Genomic DNA, 7,066 nt, shown 5'->3' with positions numbered 1-7,066 from the left:
TGTAAATACATGTCCTCTTGTTCTTTGTTAGTGTGCCCACCTCTAAGGCCAGAATAGCCTATTTAAATCCAGAGTGAGTTGACTAGAACTTAAAGGGTTACATTGGCCTCTTGACCCAGATGGGATTGTGTTGCAGTGAAAGTATAATAGAGGCCAGCATGTAAAAGCTGTGTAACTAAACTTTATTGTCCTGATCTCACACGGCATACACGCAACAGACATTGGAGGCTGTAGCCTTAAGTCTCCTTGATATTGGGCCCACCTTCCAGGCCATAATTGCCTGCTTGAATCCTGCTCTGTACAGTTTGATTAGAATTAGAGGAGTCACGTTTGCTATTAGGGTGGCATGTTGGCTACCACAGTTGCCTTATGGCGAGAGAGTCCTAGGTTTGAATCCAGTCTGAGCCAAGAGCCACTCTATGGTAGAACATCCATTGGTTAATCACATGCCAGAGTAACAGTATCTGATACTCTGTTGTGGCTCATTCCACTGTGGTGATTCATGTTAAAAGTAGAATAATGAAGTGAGGCATTGGCTACATTGTTACTTCGAGTTAAATTAAGGCAGTCTATTAAAAGTAAAACTCACTCTACTGATCTCAGAAGGCACACTAGCAACAGACACTGGAGGCTGTGGTCTTTAGCGTCCTTGTTATTGCACCTGGCTGCTTCCCAAGTGGGAATCGCATGTTTGGAGAAGGTTGGAAGCGTTACATTGATGCCATGATCCGGATTGTAGTGAAGTTGGGGCCATCAGAGGCCAGCAAGTGAGACCTACACGAGTAAGCTCACTTCCCTCTTCTCGAGGCACACTAGAGACACACTAGAGGCTGGTGTACTTATTAGTCTGCCGGTCTCCCAGGAATTGGCAGTTTAAAACTCACTCAGTTTTTTTAGTAGAATTATTGAGGTTATGGTTCAGTGACCTGAAATGGTGTGAGGTTTAGGGGGTTGAGAGTAGAAGCGAACAGTTGGGGAGGTCTGCACTTAATGTATTCTTATGATCTCAAGACGCACACTAGTCAGAGACTAGAGACTGCTGCTCTTGTTACTGTATTTGCCTCAGGGAAACAAACAAACCCACACACTATCAATACTGGCTGTATAAATGTTTTATTATATATGACATTTCGGTCCCATGACCTTCAACTGGTCTGATCAAGGTCATGGGACCAAAACGTCATATTAAATAAAATATTCATACTGCAAGTGTTTATAGTGTGTGTGGAATTATTTCCCTTTTGCATGTTTTTGCATGGTGATATATTTAATTTATATATATATATATATATATATATATATATATATATATATATATATATATATATATATATATATTCTTTCCCCCATGCACACCGTTGCTTCAGGTGTGCTGAGTTTACTTTGACTCATGAGTCTTTTGTGAGTGTATCTGTCTCAAGGGAATTGGCAGTTTGGAACGCATTCAGGCCCTGTTCACATAAACAGGTATTTTCAAAAATGCAGCTTTTTCTATGCTGTTTGGTCATTCATCAACACTCGTTTGCTGTATCAGGTGACTAAAAGCCAAACTTTTTGAACCAGAGTTTTTTGTTTGGTCTGCACAGTCAATTCCTTTTTGGGACACCACATTGTATGCAGAGATCCCTATCAACATTTTTTTAAGACTTCTGATTGGTTAACATGACTGTACGGTTGGGAGTAGATCGCCACCTGTTGCTTTGGCCTGCTCTTGATAGTGCTTTATAGAGCGTTTTTGTGTTTCACTATGTTTCCATCCAAAAAATGCTAATTAACTTCATGCACAAAACTGCTTAATTCGCATGTGCTTTATGTGATATTCCAGTGTTTTCATCCATCCAGTCAAAGAGAACAAAATTGTCACTTCCTCCTTAACTGCTGCCAAATATCAACAGTAAAAATGGAATTTGCAGCACTAGGAGATACTGCGTGAATCTTTTCTTTATTTAATAAATGACTTGAGGGCGAGGCAGTGGCGCAGTAGGTAGTGCTGTCGCCTCACAGCAAGAAGGTCGCTGGTTTGAACCTCGGCTCAGTTGGCGTTTCTGTGTGGAGTTTGCATGTTCTCCCTGTCTTCGCGTGGGTTTCCTCTTGGTGCTCCGGTTTCCCCCACATTCCAAAGACATGCGGTACTGGTGAATTGGGTAGGCTAAATTGCCCATAGTGTATGAGTGTGTGTGTGAATGAGTGTGTGTGGATGTTTCCCAGAGATGGGTTGCGGCTGGAAGGGCATCCTGCGTAAAAACCTGCTGGATAAGTTGGCGGTTCATTCCGCTGTGGTGACCCCGGATTAATAAAGAGACTAAGCCGACAAGAAAATGAATGAATGAATAAATGACTTGAGCCTCAGAAGACGATGTCGACGCTCAATGAACGTGTTGGCATTTGAAGGCATGAGACGTGGAGCACAGACACTTCTGGAAGTTTTGTTCTGTTTTGACAGTTCTGGAAGTAATTAATAACATAATAACAATAATACTGAAACAGTTAAGGCATGTTGGCCTGCTGGTTTGTCCATTCACACACATTTCCATCATCACATGATCTCAACAAAATCACATGACTTATTTTTTAATGCGCATACTGGAATTTGTTCGGTTAAATTGTTTGCATCATAGTTTATGCGCATCTTTTTTTTTTATCGAATGAAAAACGTTTATCCTACTCTGTAAGGTTGGGTCGATGGACGATGCCATCAACAATGGCCATTAGACATCATGATGCTGAGCCGGCATCCCTATCCTCCGCCCCGCCACCTTCGCAGCAGCTACACGCTCACAAAAAATACACACTTAGGCCCCATTGACACTAATACGTCTTAGTTTTAAAATGGCATTTTAGAACAAAAATCCACGTCCACTCTGTTTTACCTAGCATTTCTGAAAAGCCCTTCTTCCATACTACTGCTGAAAAACACACACACACACACACACACACACACACACACACGCACGCACACACACACACACTCACTCTGTGTCATACGCTCTAGCATATGCAGATATCATTGCTCCAGGCAGTGAGTCACCAGGTGCTTTGAGCACAAAACCCCAGAGAGCAGTACACGTCGGGCAGTTTATCAAGGATGTAGTGCTGGATCGCGTCTCACTTTAGTTGTAAAATGTGACATTTAATTCATCTTGTCTCAATCTAATGACTCTTCGGTCTTTTGAATCTATCAGGTAACGTGTCACAGCGTAAATACACTGCTTTCATCTTTCGTTTTCACATTAGACATCATATGATGCCAAATTGGTCAACATTGCCCAATCCTTCTACTCAGTTATACGGATAGGTTTTTTTATGCTAATTTTTAAAATGTATGTGCATCTTGGTGTTTCCATCAATTGTTTTTTATGAGCATAACAAAAAATAAGAAAATGGATGGAAACGTAGATACTGTGGACAGTTTTTTTTTTTTTTTGTTTTGTTTTTTTCTCTAAAGAAAAAAATGTGTGAACCTCACAGTGATTTCGGTAGAACATTAGTTGTACATTGGCCCCCGTGACCTGGACTGGAGTGAAGTTTAGGGGTTGACTCGCTCTCCTGATCTGCAACTAGCAACAGATATAAAAGGCTGTATTCGTTAATCATATTTTTGGTGGGTTCACCTCTCATGTGATTTTTTTCTGTTTGTACGCATAGTTAAATTCAGAATTGGTTGAATATATACAAAAGGCTTGCATTTACAGGCAAACTGTATAGAATAAAGTTCATTCATTCATTTTCTTTTCAGCTTAGTCCCTTTATTAATCTGGGGTTGCAACAGTGGAATGAACCACCATATGTTTTGCACAGCGGATACCCTTCCAGCTGCAACCCATACACTCTCATTCACACACACACACACACACACACACACACACACACACACACTAGGGACAATTTAGCTTACCCAATTCACATATAGCGCATGTCTTTGGATTGTGTAGAGGACCCAGAGGAAACCCACACTTACACGGGGAGAACATGCAAACTCCACACAGAAATGCCAACTGAACCAGCAGAGGCTCGAACCAGCGACCTTCTTGCTGTGAGGCAACAGTGCTACCCACTGTGCCACGGTGCTGCCTTACAGAATAAAGTGTACTACAATAAACACTTGTAATTTGGATGTTTTCCTTGTAATTTGGATGTTTGTCTTGGCTTAAAAAAAGTAGTTTACTGGTTATGTAATAGTGAGTTTCTAAAGTGTACAGCTTGATTATGTGACGTGGTTGATGGTGCTACACCAAGGAATCCTTTTCCCTTAACGCATCACTTTGCAATGACCTCAGTAATTGTGCTCTCTTTCAGCCCCTTGGCTGTCCCACTGCGGGTATCTCCCTGTCTATCTCACCGCTTCTCCTGATGGTTTCATGTCTGTGCAGTGGTGCATTCGCGCACACATATGCGTACACACACACTCTCACACTCACACTCGCACTCCAGGGAGCAGCAGGCAAATCTAATTCTGTTATATAACCAGTAACTACACCACAACATAGTCTAAAGTGGGTCTCTCTGTCTGCTTGAGTAAGGTTTCTGACATCATGTCGGCTTGGGAAGCTGAAGGCCCAAAACAGGCTTTTCACGATATCGAAATTCCTCTTAAGGGACTGACTCAAATAGAGGATGATGCACTGGTTCGGGACCCGATTGCACTGCCTGGATGTGTGTGTTAACTGTCAGGGTAATTAAAGGTTCAGCTGGCCTGCCTTTGAGACTCAACTGTGGTGTGTAGGGAGGCTGCCATGGTTATGTAGCTTGAAAAACAGCAACCGTTTACACCTGCTCCATAACAACAGTAATTGCTCCTAATGGTGTTCATTGTGTTGTCCATTGGAGCTCATTTTAGGATCTCCTTAATACACCAAGGAAAAGGCTGAAATAGCATTTGCTTTGAAAATTGTTTTAGAATGCAATAATGATTCTTATTGTTAATGATTTGTCTGTGCATAGGTTTCTTTCTTTTTAACATTATTAAAACAAAATTCCATAACTTGGTCACACACCTCTTTGTGGTGAGGTGTTCTACAATGAGTAAAGTTGGTATGAAATAAAATTAAACACTCATTTTAAATGCATTGTATGTGTATTATGAACTATTTATTAATGCATAGCTTTTTTATTTTAATTTACTAGTGAAATATCTGATACTTTCTGGAATGCAGGATTTATTAGTAAGTCCATTCATAGCCCTCCATGATTGACTGTTTAAATTGTAAGCATGACACTTAAAAGTAAATGTATTCAAACAACCCAAGGGGTACCAGATCCTGTTCCTTTTTTTTCATCATTACATCTATGTAGGTCACTATTCTGATCTTTCTGAACTTATTTTTAACATATCCTGATCTTGCTTATAGATCTACATCTATATTCAAAGAGATATGCCTACATATCAAAATCAAATCAACACTAAGTAGTTTAAACTGTTATTTACTCATGTGTCTCACAATAAAGGAACAATCTATCAGCAAATCCATTCTGTCAAGTCTGCATAAACAATGCATTTTAACGCTTGTATTTAAATCTGCCTTCATTTTTTTGATGCCATGTCCAAATATTTGAATCTAAGATTTCATACCAATTATTCATTTTCATTAGTGTGTGCATTTTCATATTGCACATATGCTACTCTTAAATGCATGTCACAAAATGGAAGATAACAGATTGGTAAGTCGAACTCTTCGGCAATGTATTGCATTGACTACATAAACATTTTTTGATTGATCATAAGTGCTAATTGTCCCAGCTCTTTTTTTCTTCCATGAGGAGCTTTGATATAACTACTTTTTTTTTTTTTTTTACAAATAGATCATTAAAGAATGTGAAATTCATCCAATCTGACCTCAAAACTTTCTGAATGTATGTTATATAGCAGTAATTCTTCCAGCAGCCCTTGAAGGTCATGTGAAGAGGCTGTGCATTCACTTTTTGATTTTTATTATAACAAAGGTGTCAAATAAATGGTTTAATTGTCTCGTTTTCATTTAATTTGAATTATGAATTAAGATCAAAATCATGCAATTGTGTGCAGTAGATAGACAATGCATACTATTTTAATTTATAATAATAATAATAATAAAAACATTTCAAGTCTCAACAAAACAATTTCTTATTTTAAATTGAACTTTAAGTCAATTAAGTCAATTTTTTTTTTCATATTATTTGATAGTTTAATCCTGTGATGCAGTTCATGGTTTAACCATTTGAATAATACATTTTTATATATTTTTTCTTAATGTAATAGGTTTACTTTTTTTTTTTTTTTACCTCATTGCCACATGCAGGTTTAAGCTTGGTTTGCACATTTGCAGTAATAACTTTGAGCAGTCACTAGACCCCAGAATTATGATTGACCAATTGCATCTAATAAACCATCAGGTGATTGTAAGTGGATTTATGTAAAGTTATTCAAGTAGACACAGAATTATTAGTCAACAGCCTGTGGGACAAAGATAAAAAGGCAAAGAAAAAGGATATAAAACATTAAAATAAACACTACTTGCATTTTAAATGCATGTATGCATATCTTGTCACCAATGTGTTAATCAACTCATGTTTAGAAAATTATCAAGATAAACTGCATATATATATATATATATATATATATATATATTGTTTTTAAAAACCGCTCTGAAAAGTGACTGGTTAATTAAAGCACAAGGAGCATTTTTGCATTGCCACTTTCTTTTTATATATCATGACCCACTTAAGGTCTTCATAGAAAACCTACACTTTAAAAAAGAAATACTGGCTTCCATACAATTAATTTATTGTTGGAACAACAAGAAGGAGTTAGGGTCATTTATTAGTTTTTGCAAATTAAAATGGATTGAACATATAGGCCTACAACCAATTAAGCTGACTCCCCAAAAAACTCGAGATTGTGTTGGTTCTTTCAGCTTATTTGTTTGAACAAACACCAAAAGTAATTTTTGAATGCACTGTAAAGTATTTGAAATCATGCAGTGTGCGGGACAGTTGTGCTGCACCGCCACTGACAGCTCAGTGAAGGGGGCGTGGCGCGCGCCGCTCAATGGTCTCGTGCGGGAAAGCGTGGCGCGCGGCGCTTGCGCTC

The sequence above is a fragment of the Danio rerio genome, chromosome 19 (genome assembly GCF_049306965.1).
Source record: "Danio rerio strain Tuebingen ecotype United States chromosome 19, GRCz12tu, whole genome shotgun sequence".
In the NCBI taxonomy this organism is placed as follows: domain Eukaryota; kingdom Metazoa; phylum Chordata; class Actinopteri; order Cypriniformes; family Danionidae; genus Danio; species Danio rerio.
This window is presented reverse-complemented; position numbering follows the sequence as displayed.